At 30.5% G+C, this 22,540-nt stretch overlaps 1 protein-coding gene across 4 annotated transcripts in view; it reads left to right on the plus strand.

Annotated features, from left to right (window-relative positions):
* LOC126741286 (probable G-protein coupled receptor No18) overlaps window positions 1–22,540 on the plus strand; it is a 510,980-nt gene that overhangs the window by 145,391 nt on the left and 343,049 nt on the right. For 2 of the 4 annotated variants that reach the window (XM_050447669.1, XM_050447671.1), the window contains exon 2: window positions 7,060–7,434. The exons of the other annotated variants lie outside the window; for them this stretch is intronic. The gene's annotated coding sequence lies outside the window, so the exon portion shown is untranslated. The remainder of the gene's footprint in view (window positions 1–7,059; window positions 7,435–22,540) is intronic. 4 annotated transcript variants of the gene reach the window in all.

The following is a 22,540-nucleotide window of genomic DNA, read 5'->3' on the forward strand; positions in this document are numbered from 1 at the left end:
TAAATTTTCAAGAACCAAGTATCAATTGGAGGCAGTATGATGTTGCTGTAGATGAAAACGTAATTCGCGCATTCGATGAGGATCCCCCCACTAGTACAAGGAAAGTAGCTACGGATCTGAACATTTCTACATGAAAAGCATGGTCAGTTGTCAAGGCAGAAGGAAGGCATCCTTTCCATTACACCCCAGTGTAAGGTAATTACTCATAAGTAATAAGTCATACTACATCAACAAATTCCGCAATTTTTACTGGCATCGTGATACTCTATTCTAGGTCTTCTACAAGCCGACTATGAGCGACGGGTACAATTTTGCCGCTTTTTGCTTCACGCAGACGTTGAAAATGGACACTAAAAAATAATTAAAAGACATTAAAAAGTTCATGGACAGATGAATCAACATTTACACGTGCGGGGATATTTAACCAACATAATCTACATTATTGGGAAAACAAAAACGTAAATCCGCATTTGACCAGAGCCAAGTCTTTCCAAACAAGATTCAGTGTTAATGTTTAGGCAGCTGTGATTGGGAGACACCTCATCGGTCCACACTACTTGCCGAGAAACCTCAACGGGGACAATTACTTACATTTTTTACAAAATTATCTCTCACAATTATTGGCTGATATACCCATATTTAATGAAGTCTTCCAGAATGACGGGTGTCCTGCACACTATTGGATCATCGTTAGAGAATTTCTGGACAATACTTTTCCCAATTCGTGGATCGGAAGAGCAGATCCTATCCTATGGCCTCCACGGTCTCCTGATTTAACCCCTCTCAATTTTTGCGTATGGGGACGTGCGAAAAACTCGTGTACGAGGTGGAAATTGACAATCCAGACCACTTAATTCAAAGAATCAATGCCGCTTTTCTAACCGTCAGAGAAGAGATGCGACTTCGCCTTACCACAGTAGAAATGCGACGGCGATGTAGGGTATGTATAAGAGCCAGGGAAGCGCAGTTTTAACAAAATTTGTAATTTTGAAATAAATACGTAAAATTTAAAAAATATTTTTTTTTTTACTTTATTTTCCTTTAAAGCCATGAATTGTGGCAAGTTAGTCGGCTTTGTGTTACACATCGTATATCATTAAAAAAAGAGTATTAACTGGAGATGTTTTTAAAACTACCTGAACATCTTGATAGATTTTAGTTTTTTTTTGCGGCAAGTTAAAACTACCTTTCATGACTTTTTTGCTACTTGTATTAACTTTTTGAGCTCAAAACGAATTATTTTGGTATTATTTTTATTTGATATTGATTTTTTTAGATTTAGGATACATAACAGACTAAATACAAACGTGAAAAATATGCTGATAAAAATTAAAGATGTCAAAAGGCATAATTTTTTGAAAATCCTAAAAATAACACAAAATCAATGATATAAAAAAACCCGAGACTATTAGAACACAAGTTTATAAGGAAAATATTTTCTATCTGAGCCTATCTATATGCCAAGTTTGGCTAACCCTCCGCCAAACACCTTGTATATAGCCTATTTATAGTACAAGGAGGAGAGACCACATATCTCATAAATTAACTAAAGCAAACTGGTTGAATATGCACTGCCTACAACTTCTGTTTACTCTTTGTTTTTTTTAAATAAAATTTTTAAATTTAAAACAACTCAATATTTATTAAAAAAAGTCAAATTTCCTACAGATATGCATTATCTTAACATGATGCAGAATAATCTTCTAACTATCCCAATGCAAAATTAAGCAATTTTTGTGCGATAAGATAGTTAGTTGTGGAATAATCTTTAACACCAACCTAAGTATTTTTTATTATCAATTGTATGTAATTTGTAGTAATTTCTAAGCAATACCTAGGCTTCAACAGAATTCAGGCACTATTTTGTTAAATGGTTCTGGAAGTCTGAATTAATGAGTTGTTAGTTACCATTAACTAATTTTAGCACTTATTTCGTAACTAATAAACGTATTACTATAAAATGAATAATCAAATTACATAATATTAATTATTATTTAATTAACTGAAAAATTTTCAAAAATATTGTTCAAAAATTAATAACTTTTTTTTAATTGGTATTTTTAAAAAGGCACAACAAGTTATAATAACTTACTTATTTAATAGTTATTTACAATATCTTAAATATTAATTTATTTATAATTTATTTAATAGAAAACCAAAATCAAATATTATTTTATCTAATTATTTATATATTATTTAATGTTACTAGTTTTCATATATTTTTGTCGTATTGTAGTTTTAAAAGTTTTAAAATTTTTCTTGTTATATTCAATGGAATTCCTTATGAAAATAAAATAAAGAAGGTATAGAGCCTTAAGTCTTTATTTCCCATAGGAAAACCGGGAAAAATATAAACGGGAAAATTATATAAAAAAGTCTGGAGTTTAAAAAAAAAAACAGATACAGAATACATATTTTAGCAATATCGGGCATAATAAAAAAATACTTTACATTTTTTATCAGCAAATCCACATAGATTTATTTATCATTTTTTGTATATTATGTAAAAATATATTTGTTTTTATTTTATTTTGTTAAAGTTTACTTTTAAAGGGTTTTTTTTTTAATTTTATTTTAAAGTCGTATCCAAAAATACTCAATAGATATTTATTAACTGAACTTGTCATTCTTTTCTTAAATTTGTTTCAAATATTTACTATGTAAAATAATATAAAACCTTATAAGAATTAAAAAATTACAAGTTTTCTCAAAAGATAAGTTTTCTTAATCAATGTATAAATTTTATTTAGCAACAAAAATACAAATAAACTTTTCTTTAAAAGACCTTTAGGCAAACATTAAGCAACAGAGCTTCAATTATTTTTAAAATAAAAACCGTAAATACAATCCATTAGCCATTTTATTCCGTAAAAATACTATATAATTTAATTCAAACAAAACAGAAACTTCTTTAATAAATTTAACCTCGATGAGTTTTCAGTTAACGAAGCTCAGATCTATGTTCTTTTTGCAGGATCATTAGTATTTTTCAAACGAAAAAGTTTAGAGTATTTAGGAGCACAAAAGGAAATAAAGTCATTACTGCAGTTGTTTAGATACTATTTTATTTTGTGCAAACAAACAGTGCTATGGTCTGCCCTTGAGTACATGGATTAACGAACGGTTGGATAATTAGTTTAATTTAACAATTTTAACCTAATTCAGTGTCTTTTGGAAAAAAGGAGTTATATTGACACTTAATATAATTTAATTTAAGACACAGATATAAGAGCATTTTAACAAGAATGTTAGACTTAGCCTAATCATATACCATAATGTTTCTTGCTTGTTACAGTATTATGCTTAAAGTTTGCAGGTATAAAATATTTTTTTTATTTTAGATATTGAGCCAAAAAATGTAGGCTCTATTTTTAACGAATTTATCTACTTTTCATTCGATTTCTCTATCATCAGTTTCCTTCTTTATTAGAATGCCATAACTTGTGCTAATGGTAATCAGGATAAATATGTAATTTTTTTGGTCATAATTCTCATTTGTAAATCTCAAATTTACAAATTAATTGTAGCATAAATATCTGACTTAAATTTCGTATTTTCTTCCTTTAAACTTGACAATTTATTATCCAAAAAAATTATTATGTAATTAACTAACAAGTATTTAAGAAAACCGGGAAATTTAAAGTTCCATTAGTTTAGAAAACAAATCATAATATTTTTGAAGAAAAATCGAAAAGTATTTTTAGTAAAAAATAATTATTTAAATAATAATTAAATATTATTATAATTTTTTATCTCTATTTCATTCAGGTAATTATTTACAAGATGTTGATCGTTGAACCTCGTTGAATCTGGGCATCAGCCTGTCATTTAACCTCCTAAAAAATAACCTTTAGCACTTCTGTCTTTTATTTCTGTTCCATAGCTTGCTGCTACACATGTTCTACTGAAATTTACTCCTTATTTCTAATTAAAGGATGTATTCTCCTAAAAATGAGGAGCTGCTTCAGTTTAGACATAGAAATTGTAAAATGTAATTACGCCATGTACACTCTAATTGTCGTTCTCAATATTGATATTTTTCATCATCTGCTTAAAATAAATAACTCTTTTAGGCAGTTCAACACTAAATTGGTGACAAACGCCCCTTTTTCCTAAAAATTTAAACCTAATAAAGCAAAGGTAAATTTTATACATAAACTAAATGCATATTTATGACTCTCATTTTTGAATTATTCCTTATTTTTGTATTTTTCTATAATCTATAGTGAATTTTTTTTAGTGCTAGTCATATGTTTAGAATGCTACCAAAATGTACATTTATTATAATAAAAAACTAATTTTTATAGGCAATTTCTCTATCAATATCGTAAACATTAATTGATCTAATGCAAACCTAATTAAAGAAATGCAGCTTTTATGTATAACTTAAATGCATATGACCCTCGTATTTTTATTTTTCTTAATGAACTGTTTTAATAACTTTTTCCAGGCAGTTATCAAAATCACAATTTGACAATAGGTATTGTCAAAATCAAATGCCATGAATAAAGGCAATTTTCTTTTAGGCAATTAAACCATCATTATTCTGGAAATCAGAGCGTAGAACAACACCCTTACACTCCTAACAATTTTATTTATATATTTATTATATTATATATTTATTATATTTTATATTTTTATTTTTTTTAACAACGTTTTACAAGCTGTTATGTATAACTTAAATGCATACGACTCTCGTATTTTTATTTTTCTTAATGAACTGTTTCAATAACTTTTTCCAGGCAGTTAAGGTATTATCAAAATCAAATGCCATGAACTAAAACAATTTTCTTTTAGGCAATTAAACTATCATTATCCTGGACATCAGGTAGCAAATGAACACCCCTTTTATTCAAATGCAAACCTACTTAAATAAATGCAGATTTTATGCATAACTTATATGTAAACGACCTTGTTTTTTTATGAATTGTGACAGCCATTCTTCTAATCAGTTGCAATAATACTGAGGATCTGCCCAGTTTCTACCAAATATCTAACACATTACTCATATCCGTTTAACGCGGCAATGGGCTTATAGATTTTTGATGTCAATTTATTAGCTGCCTCTTCCTCATGCAATACCATTTACATAAATGATATTTAACTAACGAACTTAATAGGGTATTTTATTTAATATTGTCGATTTTGCTTGGATATAGCGTTACTGATAAACTATTAAACAAATATAGTAATGGTATAGCAAGAGCTCCTTTATTTTGATTTGACCCCATGTCATCAAATGACAAGAATAAAAATTAAATTTTTTTGTATCTAATATATATAAATTTTATTGATTTAATGCAAACCTTATTAGATTTCATGAAATATGTAATAGGTTTTCAATAAAATATTATGGACTGGAAAGCTGGATATTTAAATAAGAACACTGCAGTCGTTCAAATTTGGTATTACGGAAAGATGCTCGTGATATCATAAACAGAAAGAAAAACAATCATGAAAATACTGCGAGAAATAGGTAAAGAATATGAAGTAGTTAACACTATAAATGCAAAAAGGTTACAATATCTAGGACATATAATGAGAGGACAGTGCTATAAGATGCGTAGAATAATTATGCAATAAAAGATAAAGGGATTAAGAAGCATTGGTAGAAGAAGATTTTCATAGTTGAGAAATTTAAGGAATTGGTTTGGCTGTAGCTTAAAAGAACTTTTTAGAGTGGCAGCAAATAAAGTAAGAACAAAAATGATAATATCCAATTTACTCAAAAAAGAAGAAGTAGAATATTTCATGCATAACCTAACTGTTTACGACATTATTTTTTATTTTTTCTTAATTAGTTGCTACAGTTATCCGACCAGGTAGTGGAACCATCATTATCATTATCTTTAAATAGTCAACGAATGTTTTTTTTTACTTAAGCACATCTTATTAAAGAAATGTAAATTTCATGCATAGCTTAAATGCATCCGACTCTTGTTTTTTTTTAATAAATTGTTTCATTGAATTTCTCCAAGAAGTTGAAGCATTACCAAAATCATCTGTCTGGACTAAGAACGAATTTGTTTCTAGGCAATTAAATCGTCATTATCGTGGTCATTAAGTAGTCAACGAATACCCCTTTTTTTCTAATGCAAACCTAATTAAACAAATGCAGATTTTATGTATGACTTAAATGCATATGACTCTGGAATTTTATTTTTTTCTTATGAATTATGACAGTCATACTTCCAAACGGTTAAAGTATTATTGGAGATTGTAGAAATTTTTGACGTGACAGTGGAACTCTAGATTTTTGATGTCTTACTTACTAGCTGCTTTTTCCTCGGCTTTTGTAAATAACATTGCAACGAATGTAGTTAATAGGTGTTTTGGTTAATATTTTTAATTTCGCTTGGAGGTAGCGTTACTGATATATTATTAGTTAGGCACTAGTAACATCTACTGTCTTCTGAAGGAAAGACAGATGCTATTAAAAGTCATTTTATTTCGATTTGTCCTAGTGTCATCAACTGCCTGAAATAAAAACTGCCAGAAAATTTTCCTGGCATGAACCTTAAGTAGTCAAAGAATGTATTTTTCTTTATATGCAACCCTAATTACAGAAATATAGATTTCATGTAATATATAATGTGTTTTTAATTTTATATTATGGACTGGAAAGCTTAATATTTAAACAAGAACACAAAAACAAACCTCAGTCGTTTAATTTTAATATAAGATGCTTAGACTAATTATACAATAAAGGGACGAAGAAGCATTGGCAGAAAAAGATTTTTATAGTTAAGAAATTTAAGAGATTGGTTTGACTGTAGCTCAAAAGAAATCTTCAGAGTGGTGGCAAATATAGCAATTATAATATACAACCCACAAAGAGGAAGTAGAAAATTTCATGCATAATTTAACTGCCTATGACTTAGTTTTTTTTTAATGAATTGCTAGTTATTCCTAAAGGCATATGAACCATCATTATCATAGACTTTCAGTAACTAATGCCTCTTTTTACTCTGAAATCTCTTGTTACTTGTTTGAATATTATTAACAGCAAATGAGGAGTAAAATGCCGATTTTCTAACGTAAGAAATTTCTATCGTTTAGGTCAACCCTCAGCTCAAAAGCATCGAGCAGCTTCATTAGAGGTGGTGAACTACCTTTTGAAAAAAGAAATTCTTAAGAATTCTAAGAAATTAAGGGGGACACAAATTTATATAAATCACGATCGCACCGATCAGGAACAAGCCGAACATAAACTTCTTTATAGACACTTAAAAATAGCGAAAGAAAACAACAAGGATGCATACATTAGGAATAAAGTGTTATTCATAAACGGACAAAGCAGGACCCCGGAAGACCTGAAAAGGGAAGAAGCTACGCAGCTATCACGTCTTGCGTTTCAACGACCACCACCGTATCCAACTCCTAAACGAAAAACTTCCTAATCATCCCCTAAAAAGAACCCTTAGAAGTCGAAGTGTGAGTAGTAGAATAAATGTAATAAGGTGTCAGATAACAATTAGATACTTACTGCTGATTGATTAAGACAGTTTTTTGGGTAGGTTTAGGGTAGATTTTTAAAGTATTTTAAGTATTCTAAATACTTTAAGTGTTTAAGTATTTTGGTCTATTGTCGTATTTTTTTTATAATTCTCACTAAGGTTTTCTATTGAAATGTCTCTTGTTGTTTCTCATACTAACATACGTTCCTTACATGCTAACTTTGCAAGTTTTAAGGATTATGTTTTTGATGTTGATTCGGACATTGTTGGGGTGACAGAAACTTGATTGCACCCAAGTATAGATAATTCAGATATTTATGTTGAAGGCTACAATATTTCTAGATGTGATCGGCTGGGCAGACGTGGTGGTGGAGTGGCCTTCTACATCAAATCTAATATTTCTTTTGAAATTGTGAGTACGTTATCACTTGATTTTATTGAGTACATTTGGATTAGGATTAAGTCACGTAATGATAATGCTGTTATAGGAAATGTCTACAGACCACCAAATTCCAATATAGACCAATTCTATTTGCATTTAGAGGGTATTTTGGCTAACTTATATACTCTATTTGAGAACATTGTATGTACTGGTGATTTTAAGATTGATTTTCTACAATTTTTAGATAATACTAAACGCTTAGAGTCAATAATGGACACATTTGGCTTTACCCAAGTAATAAATGAACCAACTCATATTTACCCTGCTTCAGTATCCTTAATTGATTTAATATTTACAAACATTGAATGCATACAAAAGGCCGGAGTACACATTGTAGATCTTTCTGATAATTTTCCCGTGTTTCTAAAATTTTAATTTCAAATTGAAGAGCAGCATCCAGTGGTATTTACTTTTCGTTCTTTAAATAACATAAATCTTAATAATTTTCAATACGATCTCGAATCATTGCCATGGGCACATATTTATGAATTGCGTGATATCAACGAAAAAGTGGAATTTTTCACTGCAACCATGCTAGCTCTTTTTGACAGACATGCACCTATTAAAACCTTTAAACGCAATCGTAACTACAAATACGCTCCCTGGATAACTGAAAATAAAAGGCTTCGGAAATTACGAAATAGAGCGTTAGGTAACTTTAAAACTACAAGACAGCCAGCAGCCTATGATTATTATAAGCAATTGCGCAATTTCACGACAGCAGCGATTCGTAGTGAGAAAAAAGCCTTTTTACGAACAAAATTTAATTCCAATTTATCAAGTAGGGAAACCTGGGCAGAACTAAAAAAACTTAATGTTGTTAAAAATAGACAAAAGAACATTCTCTTAGGATTATGTGATGTAAACATAATTATAAATTTTTTTACCTCGAACTGTACTAATCCGTATCAAGCAAATCAGAATTTGCTGGATATAGCGTTTTATGATAATAATTTAGTTAAAAATTTTGAACATGCTTTTCAATTGCAAGAAATAACCGAAATCGAGTTAATAAGAATTATTCTTTCCGTAAAAAGTAAAGCTTATGGTTGTGATGGGCTTAATATTATATTAATTCAGATTTGTTGTCCATTTATTGCCATCTTTGTGCTTCACATAATAAACGAATGTTTGAAAAATTCAGTATTTCCAAATATGTGGAAACACGCCTCAGTCACGCCTTTGGCCAAAATAGCTCGACCAAAGGAACTTAAAGATCTCCGATCAATAAGCATTCTTCCCGTTCTTTCCAAAATTCTCGAAAAAGTTGCAAATAATCAAGCTCGAGTATTTTTGAACAGTCATGAAATTTTACCACTCAAACAATCAGCGTTTCGTCAAGGATATAGCTGTGCTACGGCTATGGCTGACGTGACAGACGACATTTTCCGAGCGTGGGATCAAGTGGAGTTTACTGCTTCAATTTTACTTAACTACACAAATGCATTCGACTTAATTAATCATAGGATTTTATTATCAATTTTAAGTTATATAGGATTTTCAAGAAATGCAATAACATTTTTTAAATAATTTTTGGGTAATCGCAGCCAGCGGATCGTTTTGAATGGTATAAAATCTAACTCAGCACCTTTATACATATCAATTTAAAGACCATTTAAAATTTTGTAGCTACCATTTGTATGCGGACGACACCCAACTCTATTTTCACTTTCACCCAAACGTGTCACGATCTAAAGATAAACCCTTTAAAATCATCCGTTACTGTATTCGGAGGAGATAAAAATTATAGATTGAGAGTTAGCAACGAGCTTAATATACAAATTAACAACATCACCATTCCATTAACTAATACGTCCGAATCATTGGGACTTGTTATTGACTCGGATCTTTGGTTTCATGAGCATGTCACAGAAAAGCTCCGAAAAGCCTATGGTGCTCTTAAACTTATTTATAATCAAAGAAAATTTTTAAATCAAAAATTAAAAAAACATCTATGTGACTCCTTAGAGCTATCCAACTTTAACCACTGTGATACAGTATATGGCCCATGTTTGGATCAGTTTGATTCTCGTAGAATTTAGAAAGTACAAAATGCGTGCCTTCGCCTTATTTTTGGGATACGCCGAAGAAATCGGATCTCTCATAAGCTTATAGACATCGGCTGGCTTAATATGTATAACCGCAGAAAACTACACTTCATTTCGTTGGGCTACAAGGCAATAAAATTTAAATCTCCCCAATACTTGTATGATAGAGCAGATTTTAGAATTAACAACAATAATCGTAACTTACGCAATTTACATCTTCTTACTATTCCTCGATACAGAAAAGAACTTTTTAAACTAAGGCTTTTCATATAACTTGGCTTCCAGTTTAAATTCCTTAAAGATTACATCATTTGATCTGGCCTGTTCTACTTTTCAAAGAAAAACTAGAGACATTCTGTTTTTACGTCAGTAAATAAAGTTGGTCTTTTATTTTGATTTTTTGTGTGATGTCGCTGAATGTGTTTTTGTATTTTTAAGTTTCAACTGTTATGATCTGTAATTTGTAACTGGTTGTAGAGCAAATTTTTTTTATGGTTTATTTTTTACATTTTTTTAGAAAGCGCCTAAACGGTATCTGGTCTGCGTACCAGAATACTGACGTAACACGGCCTTTTATTTTTCATAGACATTGTGTATTTCTAAATTTTTATATTTTATTTTGTACTTGTTTATAAAGAGTAATAAATTTTGTTTATTACTATTATTATTATTATTATTATTACTTGAAGAAGAATGAAGATAAAATTTGTCCAGGCAGCTGAATTATCACTATCGTTAACATCAAATAGTCAATGAATAATTCTTTTTTTGAAAGCAAACTAGACACCGAGATAATCTAATCATCTGTCGGTAGAAAAACTTCCACAATTTCCTTCTTCATTAAGAATATCATGAATATCTTAATAAAGAATACAGGATATTCCAGAAAGACTTCTTTTGTTAACTAAAAAAGTAAAACTACTGATATAAAGGTTGTCTTCTGTAATAAAGATGGAGGATACAAAGGTATTAGCCCAAATTAGAGATAGTTTAAAGATATTTGAGCAGTATTTCATTCGGAGGTCAGCGGTAATGCTGTATTATTAAACTAAGTCCTACCAAGGAAACGAACTCAAGTAGTGATCTTGTAGCAGAATTTTAATTAACTTTATAAAGAATTTGATTTAAAATGTTTAATTTTTTTTTGTTGTACAGTCTACTACTTAATGTTCCTTCTTGACAACTAGAGAAATATGAACAATAATAAAACTCTATTATCTATATTTTCATAATAATCAGAGGAATAAGAATCCGCTTCAATTAAGTCATTAGCATTCTTTCAACAAAGTATCTTTTTAAAAAATTATTCATAAACTATTTAATAATGTCTATTTATATAAATATTTACTTCTAACTTACTCTATTCATAAATAATCCACAGATGCAAAACTTCGGTAAAATCGATTTTTTGGAACTTAAGAAAGTGGTCACAGTTTTAACTGCATGGAAGATGACTATTTTTAAGAAAAGCGGTTGCAGACAAATTGGGTGGATGTTGAGTATAACTTGTATTTAAATTGAGTAAACTTAAACTATATTGATGCAATTTGTGTGATAGTATAAAACAACTTAAAAAATTATAGACTTAATACAATCAATCAAAACTATGTAACGAATATAATAGTAAAAAATATATAGAACAAAAAAAAATTATAATTCTGGAACTTATCATGAGATCGCATTCTAAAATATGGGATGCTCTGGTACCCAATTGTGCTGTGGAGCTGATAGAGTATCGGAATACATATTGGGTAGAAGCTTTCACATATAAGTAAGAATAATTTGTTATATTAGCCCAAATTAGAAAAAGCTCAATACTGCTTAAAAGATAATTTATTAATTGCTAAATCGATTTTGCTTTGCAGTTGTTAACTTCAAAGCGTTCAAGCTAAGAAATTCGAAAGGACAATTGTTACCCTCTGTAAATACTAAAAGACCCTGTCCCAGTGAAATGACAATGGTGTTAATTAAATGTTCGAAAGCGTTGAATTCGGGCAAGCAACACGCGCTACGTGACACGTGTTAATAAACTTCATTAAAAGTTAACAGGAGGTGGCGATCTTAATGACAAGGTGAAACATTTACAAAAAAAAATATTAAAAAGTTTTGTTGTAATTTAAAAGTATAAGGGTTAAGCTTTAAATTATGGTGCCCTTTAAAAATCTATTTAATTTTTTATGTACGTTATTATTTTTATTAAAAAGCCACAAACTTCATATATTTCATGATATTTTATACTTAAAAATGCCATTAGGTAGCGTGTACTTCAATGCATTAAACAGATTATTGCTATAAATTTCCTTTTTATATGTAAAAATGGGGGTAGAGCAAGACCATTAGTAAGAATGTGTGGGCATTTACATGTACCTATGGCTTATTTACTTTTCAAATAGGGTTGACTCATACTTAGCGATTAATGTATTAGGAACATTTTTCCTTATAGTTTTATTGATGTTTTTAAAAGGTTAATGAGGAAATAAGCAGGAAATAAGTGACTTTAAGTTAGTCGATCGTTTGGCTTAAATATACATACATATATCTTAATGCTAATTTTTAAGACTTACTTACCTAGAGCCAGTAAAATGCATTGTTTTTCACCAATTCGAAAACGATGCAATAATTGTCTTAGCAAACATTTATTTGTTTTGTTAAACAATGATGTTTTCTTCATTACTTTGAACCTATAAACACTATAAAAATGTTTTTTTTTGTTATTAAATTTATCCTCAAACCATAATTATGCAAACAGTGCTTTAAGAGGTTCATTGATACAAAACCAGTATAAAAGATATATAATTTCCGTATCAAACATAATAATAAATAATTTATCTAGGTAATATCTAGTAATAACTACTTTTTCTCTTATGGGTATATATTATTTATCAAATTATGATGTTAAGACCCTATTGTTGAACCATTTTTCCTCTTGTATGTGATCATATATTTCTAGTAGCAGTGATCTTCTTTCTTCTTTGTATACATTTTTTTTTATTGGCTTGGAAGCTGTTAATTCATAATTTCATCACTTGGCTGTAAGATATTTCTTAATATTTAATAATTTTCCGTAAAAAACTGCCTGTTTAAATATTTCCTTGTCGATTCAGATGTTTTTTCTACTACAAACTACAAAGTACAAACCTGTTTTTTTATATAAAATGGGCACTCAAAAATATTACCTAATATATATACAAAAATATTCATAGATAGTTTAGAATGAGGTAGACAAGCCTAAAAAAAAGTTAGTACCTTAACATTAATCTAGTCATTTTCGGCATTTTAAAAAAAAATCCTTAAGCAGAATTTAATTACTTAGATTCAGGTTAAAGTCCTGCACTTTATTTTCATACTCGACCAGTACCATAAATCCAAGAAAATCTGATTTTTATGTTAAATATCTCAACATCGACGCGAGGCGATTCAGGTTTTCGAATGGCGTTTGAGTCTAAAAATCTCCAAGGGATCTGTAGTGTCGGTGGTTCCACAAGGTTGAATGTGTACCTTTTTAATATAATGACGTCACGTAAGTTCACATGGTCTTGATAAAGTTTTTCCTTTTTCTAACAGCTATTTTCTTCCTTGTGGTAAAATTTATTATCATATTTAATTATTCTCGATCACCCTGCGATCGATATTAAAGGATTTGGTTAGTTTCCCAAGCTAGATGTTTTTCTGTTAGGTGTTTCCATCTTCTTTTTCTTCTATTTTTTTATCCTTTTTAGTAAAACACTTTTATATAAAAAAGAACAATATTACTCACAAACCATTATACCGTGTTTCTTTCTTAGGTTTTTAATGTCTCTTTTACCTTTGTTTGCATTTTGTTGCCAAAGTTTGACCACCTAAAGAATCTTGATCATCTTTATTCCTCCTCTAGAATTTTCTGGAATGATGTAGAACAGCCGAGTCCTTCCGGTAATATTCTGAATCTCTGGTAGGATCCAAACAAATTATTTTATTAAATATAATAAAAATTAAAAAAAAAACCTATAAATTTAATTTCTATAAATGTATTAGCTATGTTAAACCTATTTTAAAATTAATAGTTATTTCAAATCCTGTTTAAGTACTTAAACAGGATTTGAAAATCTTATTTAAAATCTTATTTATTTATTTTAATATTTCAAAGTTCTTGGAAATTAAAATTAAATTATTGTAAAAACTGCTTGGTTACATTTATAATATAAAACAGTAAGAGGGTATTTATTACCAAATTGCCTGAACAAAAACCCTGAAAATGCATGAATTTTCCCTAGTTTCTTGCGTGAACAGTATATTTATTTTCTACTAAAATGACCTAAGAATTTTTGCCACCAGCCGGTCAGTTTTGCCTTTTAAAAACTGTATTTTTATAATTAATAGTATACAAATTTTTTATTATTAATTAGCTATTTAAAAGACCTTTTAGTGTTATATAACACTACGGATAGTGGATGTTGTAGAAATTTCTGCATGGGTTTAAATAATATAGAGAGATACATTTCTATGAGGACTAAATGTTTATTTTGGGATAAATTAGAGGCGTCTATATTTCAATAAAAAGAGCATAAATTATTAATAAGACATAATAAAAAAAGGCAATAATTAGGTTTTCTTCATTTTACTAATTATTATCTATAAAAAAATGTCCTTCAAAAATCATATGAATAAAAAAATTAAGTGGCGTCCAATTTTTATAATTTTTTTCATTTTAATACCTACTGCCTAGTGCCTACTCGACGAAAAGCTGCCATGCTTGGTAAGTATTTGCAAAAATACGCCATAAGGCTTTTGACATAATAATCGTACTCTAATTTTATCTATTAAAAACATAATCTAATTAATTTTAACATACTAATCGAGGTGTACGACGTAACATTAAAAAATGTCGGATTGAAGTTATCTGCTAAAATTTTGGATTAAATTTTACCATCCGCTAATGTAATGGGATTTATTTAATCGACAATGTTTCAAGGTATTATCTGAGCATAATATTTTTATAAAATTCCCTTCGGGGGATTTAATTTTCGTAAATCGAAATTTGATATTCGACTTTATGTCATTTCAATCTTCTTTACGTGCGTCACCTAACTGAAAATCCTGTTAATTCAGGGTAAGTGTATTTTATTTCAAATTTTATATAGGAATGTATTATAGGGGACATTTGTTTCTTAGATTTTTTTTATTTGTCCTAAATTGCGACCAACCATTTCCCTCGCATCATATTTTCCTAGCAAATTCTTCCTGGGGGTTGTTATACTCAGAGACTACGGAGCATGAGGCAGCCCACCAACTAACGAACCTGAGGGATGGCGATTTTGGCAAAGTATGTAAATATTGTTTACTTATTAATTTATAATTCTTTCATGGCAATCTTTTTCATCATTCATTGAATAATTAAATTAGTTTCATAAAGTGATACGTTTCATAACACTTTGATTATCTTTGTGAAGTGTAAAATGTTTGTAGTTTAATTCGAAATAAAATGTTCTTAATTCATTTCTCTATGAAGTAAATATATAAAGTAATTTGTAAGCTTCCCGCGATAAGTAATTAAAACTTTTAAATATATATCAGTGAATATTAAATTGATATAAAAATAATATTTCAATCATTCTCAAGTCTTTTTAAAAAAGTCTATCGCACTTCTAAATCACAAGTTAAGGATCCTTGTTAGTTTAGTAATTATGTAAATTCTAAAAAAACATTAGAGAAACATACTTTGGATGTTTTATTCTTTACCTATTTAGCTAAAGATAACTGCTTAAGAGACTTAAGGGTAAGCACCCTTTTCTTAATTATAAAAAAATAACTAATTATTATTTTGAAATTTACAGTAATAAATGGGTTGTCGGATATACCTCATAGACTTGGAGTTTGGTGGAGTGTCTCATGCCCGGCTAAGTTATGAGTTACAGTAGGTTACGAGGTTGAAAGGAATTACTTTAGTAAGCTTATCCTTTTCTTTAATACTAAGTTGGATATTATTAGGAATTGCGTTAATTACTAACTCAATCATTACTCCATTAATTCAGGTTATTACATAATTTAGCAATGAATGTTATAGAGCATAATTTTTTATATTCAATATTCAATATACGTGTTCATTTGAATATGAAAAAAAACCATTTCATCAAATGAATCAGCACCTAAAAAAAAGCCAATATACTAGCCAGGTAGTTTTCTTAACATTACAGCCTACAGGTTCCCGCCGGAAAAACACCAACAATGAAGCAGATCAATCACAAAATAGCGGAGTTGACCTTTTAAAAACTAAAAATAAATAAGGCAACTGGATCCGACGAAATACCTGCCCTGGTATTAAAACAGTGCACAAATGATCTTACTCCTGTACTTTCTAAGCTATTTAACCTATCTTATGTCTGTACATATTTTAATCGTCCTGGAAAATCGATGCAGTGCAACCGATTCCGAAAAAGGGCAAAAAAACTATACCATCCACTTACCGCCCAGTTGTTCTGCTTCCAATTATTTCAAAAGTCATGGAAATTGGAAAAGGTCATTAAAGCAAAACTGGTAAAATACCTGGAAAAACACAATATAATAAACAATAGACAATATGGTTTTAGGAAAAACAGATCAACAAGTGACATACTAACTTATGTCACACATCTATGGTACAAGACCATTGAGCAACATGGAGAAACAAGAGCGGTGGCATTGGATATGTTCCGGGCTTTTGACAGAGTGTGGTACCAAAATTTGTTAAGCAAATTAAAAGCCTTGGCTCTTTCCGCGACACTTTGCTCATGGTTTTCCAGTTTTTTAGGAAATAGATCTATTTATGTTGTTTTGGATGGACGCAAGTCTGATATCTTTAAAATTAATGCAGGAGTTCCTCATGGAGCAATACTTTTGCCAACACTCTTCTTAATATACATTAATGACGATAAACAATACAAAAAAATCCTTTCTATTATTTTGCAGATGATGGCACTATTCTATCCTTTATTATACCACTAAGTCCTTTTCATCAAGAGAGTTTCACAACAAAAGACTTTTACAAGTATCGAAAATTTAGAAAGCATAGAAGACTGGGGAGTTCGTAAACTTGTACAGTTTAATGCAGGAAAGATGCAAGCAGATGTTATAACCAAAAAGACGAACATAGGTGGCCCAACATTATGAGGGCTGAAAGAACAATATCTTTAAAAATCAGTCTGAATCTCCTCCTAGGACCGCCGAGACTAATCTATCATGGTATAGCCATGCGCCACATATTGCGAATCCTGCTTCTGAGAAATTGGGCATTATTTTTAGGATCTATATTCATCTGATCCATTTCCGATGCCATAGAGTGTAACCAGGAGAGAATGATTAACCTTGTCAAAGGCCTTGAAAAAGTCAGTATATATGGAATCAACCGACATACCATCCAAGGCCTCCGACAAAGCTGTTTGGTAAAGCAATAAATTAACGGTCCTACCCCTGACAAACCCATTCTGCTTAGTTGAGATTATGTTTTTAAATTTCTCTGATAAAAAATCTGTGACCAAACCTTCAAGAATCTTTACAAAGTGACAAGCCAGAAAATAGGACGATAGTTTTTCACATCATCCCTCTGACCAGTATTATTAAATATAGGAGTCAAATAATTTAACTTTCATGAGGTTGAAAAACTACCTGTCTTAAAAGACAAAAAAGACACACCGTTTTATGAAGACAGCTGGAATACAGTCAGGCCCAGGGCCCTTATTAACATTGACATTGATTAATTTTTCAAAGAAATTTGTACATGCATTTCATCAATATCAAAAGAACATGCAATATCAGGCTGAGTAAACTCTTGAACATCAAATTCATCAGGAGAATAGACTGAAGAAAAATCTTGTTCAAATAAAGATGCTATTTCATGGCCATTTTCACCCACTGCATCTAAATATTTTACTAATGATGAAATACTGTTATTTTCTGTTTTATCTCTTATGTATTTCCAGAAATATTTAGGTTCACTGGAAATAGAATATTGGGTTTGCTCAATATAGTTTGAGTAGCACTGATCAGTCTGATTTTTACAGATTCCTCTAAGATTACTGAACATTTCATAGGCTTCAACGGCCAATTCTGCGCTGAACCATATTGGAAACTTGAAGTTATTGTTAATTTTTATGATAGGTACAAAATAGGTGAGAGCGTTGCTTAATACATTATACAAACAGTCCACATAAGCGTTAACATCTGATGAGAATAAACTATCCCAATCCGTATTAAGAAGGTAGCTGTTAAGACCTGCATAATCTGCATTCTTAAAGTCGTGTATTTGTTCACAATAATCAAGAGATTCAAAATTGTTTCACTTTATAAAAATCATCCATGCAGGATGGCGTCAATCACATTTAACTAAAAGATCATTTGAGCATGATAGGGTATCATTACTATTATTACTAAAAACTAGATCTAGATATACCCCATTTGCATTTTGAATGTTATTAATCTGATACATGTTAAGGTATGGCATTGTTTCTAATAAAGATTCTGCAGGCCTCACAACACCACTACTAAGAATTCCAAGAGAGTCATTACACCAAGTCAATTTTGGTAGATTAAAATCACCGACAATCAAAATTGAGCTGTCACCATAGTCTTCGGCAACCCTTTCAGTTGTCTCACAAAAATGTTGGTAGTCTTCGGGTTTAGAATTGGAAGGAGTGTAAAAGCAACAAAAAATTCGTCTCACTTTACCAAAAATAACGGAAACTCAGATGGCTTCAGATTCTTCATGAGCCATAGGCAGCAATTCAGACTTTAGAGACGAGCGAACCGCAATAAGTACTCCACCATTCCTGGTTTTACCAGTCCGTTCGAAACATCTGTCCCGTCTATAAATAGTAAAGTTATGCAGACCCAGTTCACTGTCCAAGAAGTTGTTGTTCAAATAAGTTTCTCTCAACATCATAACACCATATACTGAAGTTGAAGCATTTTTGCAAACTTCAACCAACTGTTCTTAAGCCATTTACATTCTAATAATAAACTGTCACTTCATTAAGAGCTGTCAATTGCCTTGTATGTGTATATTTGGTCTTTGAAAATTTACATTTAAATTTCTGGGTATATATTCAAATGGACGGAATACAATTCCATCAGGCCAAAAAGACTAATTAAAAATTATGTCACTTACACCAACTTTAAATTATTTTATGCCATTATGAAAAGATAGCTGATATACAACTACGTCTTTGTTGTCATCTATCTTCGCCTGATTTTTGACAATGTCAATAATGGTACCCTCACAGACTTCTTGGAAGCCATTAGATGTGACAATTGTACCGGACACCCTTCCAACATATAACCATTTCTTATGAGTTGCTGGTACCCCAGATAAATGTAGATTTTTACCTGCGCCTCTTGAAACAGCTGGCTTGGAGGCAGTTTTATTATTAGGCTACAAAGATGATGTTCCAGGTTTAAATTGTGATAACTCAGGACCGATTTTAGAAGACCTCGAACTGGTTAGAGAAGATCCCAAGTGGGTTTGTGTAATGGCGAGACTGCCCGCTGTCTCTAATGCCTTTTTTGATACTAATGGCTCTTTATCCTGAGTTCTAGAGTTGTTATTATAGGGAATCTTTGGTTTATTGTTGTGAGCTGAGGCTGGTGATTTTAAACCATTTGGTTGGAATCTTGACATGTTGATGTTTGAGAACAGAGTTATAGTTAAGCAGAGTTACTAAGCTTGACAGTATTACTGTCAATTTTGTTCAACGTAACATTGACTAGCTCTTTCTTTGTATCATAAATATTTATAATACTGATTCAAGGTTGGTGTTAATTTTGGACTCCATAAGATCAAAAAGATCTTGCACCATTTCTTTAAGTTCTATCATAATGTCATCAGTTGATATCACATCAATATTGGTAGGTGTTGTGTTAATCTTTGAATAAGTAGAAATACAGCATTTGCACCAGGCAAGTAATACAGTTTTTTGCAATAAAACACATCTAACCTCACTTGAAGAAAGACCACTGCAAGATTTACAAATAGCTTTTTTACATCTTTGGCATTTGAAACCAAACAAGACATTTTTCTCTTCCTTTAAATAGCAATTGTTCTCACATGATTTACAGGTAAGCTGAATATCCTTACCCATTCGGTCATCTGAACCACCCTCACCCATTGTAGATCAGGTAAAACACTATAACCTTAATACTTTCAATTAGATTAATAGATTTATGTGGCAACACTGCCTACCTGGTTTGTTTACAAAATGCACAGCTGATAAGTTTAACAGGGTATTATAATGAGAAAAACTGTTTTCTAAATCAAACTTCAAATTTCATAGCCTCAGTGTCATTTAAACAAACAGATGCAAGACTTTTCACGAATTAAAATGACAAAAAAATTACAAAAATTACTGCTTTACGACGTTTAAATACGGCACAAACAATAAAGTCGCGCGATGTTGCCACATCTATCATCTATGATGTAACCCTGTCTTATTCCTTACAAGCATAAGTACTTGTAAATTGACAAAGAGACATTATTTATATATTTATGTGATACCAACCTAATCTCAGCAGTAATTTCAAAGACTAGGACTTACGTACGAACTATTTTTTGCGCTAAAATATATTTACTCTCTAACATATAAAATATATATACTCTCAGTAATTTGATGTATCTTACTTAAATAGGTATATATTTACAAAAAAAAAATTTTTGCTAATTGTCGACCAACAATGTAATGAATGCTTGCAAACTTTCCAAAGTTTCTCTAAACAATTCACCACTTGGGTCTCGCTTGTAATGCAGTCTGGAATCTTTTATTTGGGTCGTCTTGTTAAACTGTCTAAACTGTCTTCGGAGTGAGGTAGGTTAACCAAATTTCTACGTCCAATCTACAACTAAACGTAATGTACTACTAAAAAAAATATTTAACTCATTCAGTCTGGTTGGTTGGAAATTTACACTAAAAAACTTGTGAAAAAAACGTTGTTGCCTTTACAAATAAAGCATTATTCTTTTGTTCAATTTAAAAAAACGCCACGTTATAGTACCGCACGACATTTAAATTAAACGTGAATGGCCCCAAAGTAAATAAAACCCTAATAAATTAGGTTTTCCTCACCGAAAAAGCACATTAACTGGTTTAACATTCTTTTTACATCAATGCCGTCTGGAATTACAATTACACATGGTTTTTCGGAAGTGCTTGGAGGGCCGCTCTTTTATTGGAAGACCGGTCGAAAGCCAGCTTTTATTCGACATTGATGTATCGTCTTTGAGTATTTTTTTGCTAGTTTAGTAACGAATCCGAACTGTTATACTGGTCAAACACAGACAGAACATTATTTCATAATGAATATATATTCACTGAGGCGTGAAATACAAAGTTTTTTTAGAGCAAATAGATTTTAGAAACATTTTCTCGAACGATTTAACGTATACTTTACGCGTCAAATTCAAAAGAATTTTCAAAAAAATCCCGTGAAACGAGCACCCCATTTGAATTGGCAAAAAAAGCACGTATGGCCTGTGTGAACTAACGGATTCATGTAATGTAATAACTGCTCAAAAGGTTCAGTCACGCGTTGGGCTACCGGATATGGGAAATATGTTTGATTGCTCGCTTTGTATTGATTGATTGATTTATGACCCTGTCACACTTTAAATCCGTTTTGCTGAATATCCCCGATAGGAAAAAAATACTGAAGGACGCGGCTCTTTAAGCCTTTGTTGTCGGTGCCCGGGTTTTCAAAAATATTAATGAGGATTCGTGCTTATTAGGTTAGAAATAGGGAAAACATGGCTCTGCATTTCTATCAACCTACATGAAACTCCTAATCATATAAAATAAATAAGTGTAAGCGAGCTGGAATGAACATGCTTAAGGGATTATTTATCCATTTATTATGGCGAAAAGCTCGGATTAAGTAAGGGACCAGTCGAGATAAGTATCGGACATATTGTCTCGTACATTTTAAATATACATTAATCCTCTAAAATTATTTTATGGTTTATTTTTAATTAGGATTTCTTACGGTATTTAATCAGTAAGTGTTTTGGAATGCGCTTAGCTTAATCCTAGAGGATTGAAAGCTTTGGTGTAGACTATAAAATATATTCTTTTTAATTATTTTTTTTTAATTGTCACACTTTTAAAATAATTTTATATTAAAATTGTAGTAGTCTCCATTTAAGTTATGCATATTTTTGTGTAGTTTTATGGGTATGGTACGTACCAAAGAATCGTACAAAAATTATTCTGATTGATTTTTTTTCACGTTTTTATCAATATTTAATAATTAAGGATTAATAAAGGATGTAAAAAGTAAGTGAAAACTGAAATTAGGGACCCTAAAACAGAGGTTCCATAAATGTACAGTTTATTTCTTGCAATATTTAATTCTCAGTTGCAATATTGTGATTATGTGAACTACATTAATATTTTGATTTTTTGTAAAGTTCGTTCAATTTTATTTACACTTTATCTATGAAAATTTTGACTTGCAAAATGAAGCTCGTAGTTTTTGAAAAAACTTAATGACTCATAATATAACTTAGCCAATACTTCAGATAATTAGTTCTCCTGAGACTCTTAATATTGACGTATCGCCTATGTTATAGTACATGTGTAAGAAGCCCTACCACATGT

The sequence above is a fragment of the Anthonomus grandis genome, chromosome 10, assembly GCF_022605725.1.
Source record: "Anthonomus grandis grandis chromosome 10, icAntGran1.3, whole genome shotgun sequence".
Lineage (NCBI taxonomy): Eukaryota > Metazoa > Arthropoda > Insecta > Coleoptera > Curculionidae > Anthonomus > Anthonomus grandis.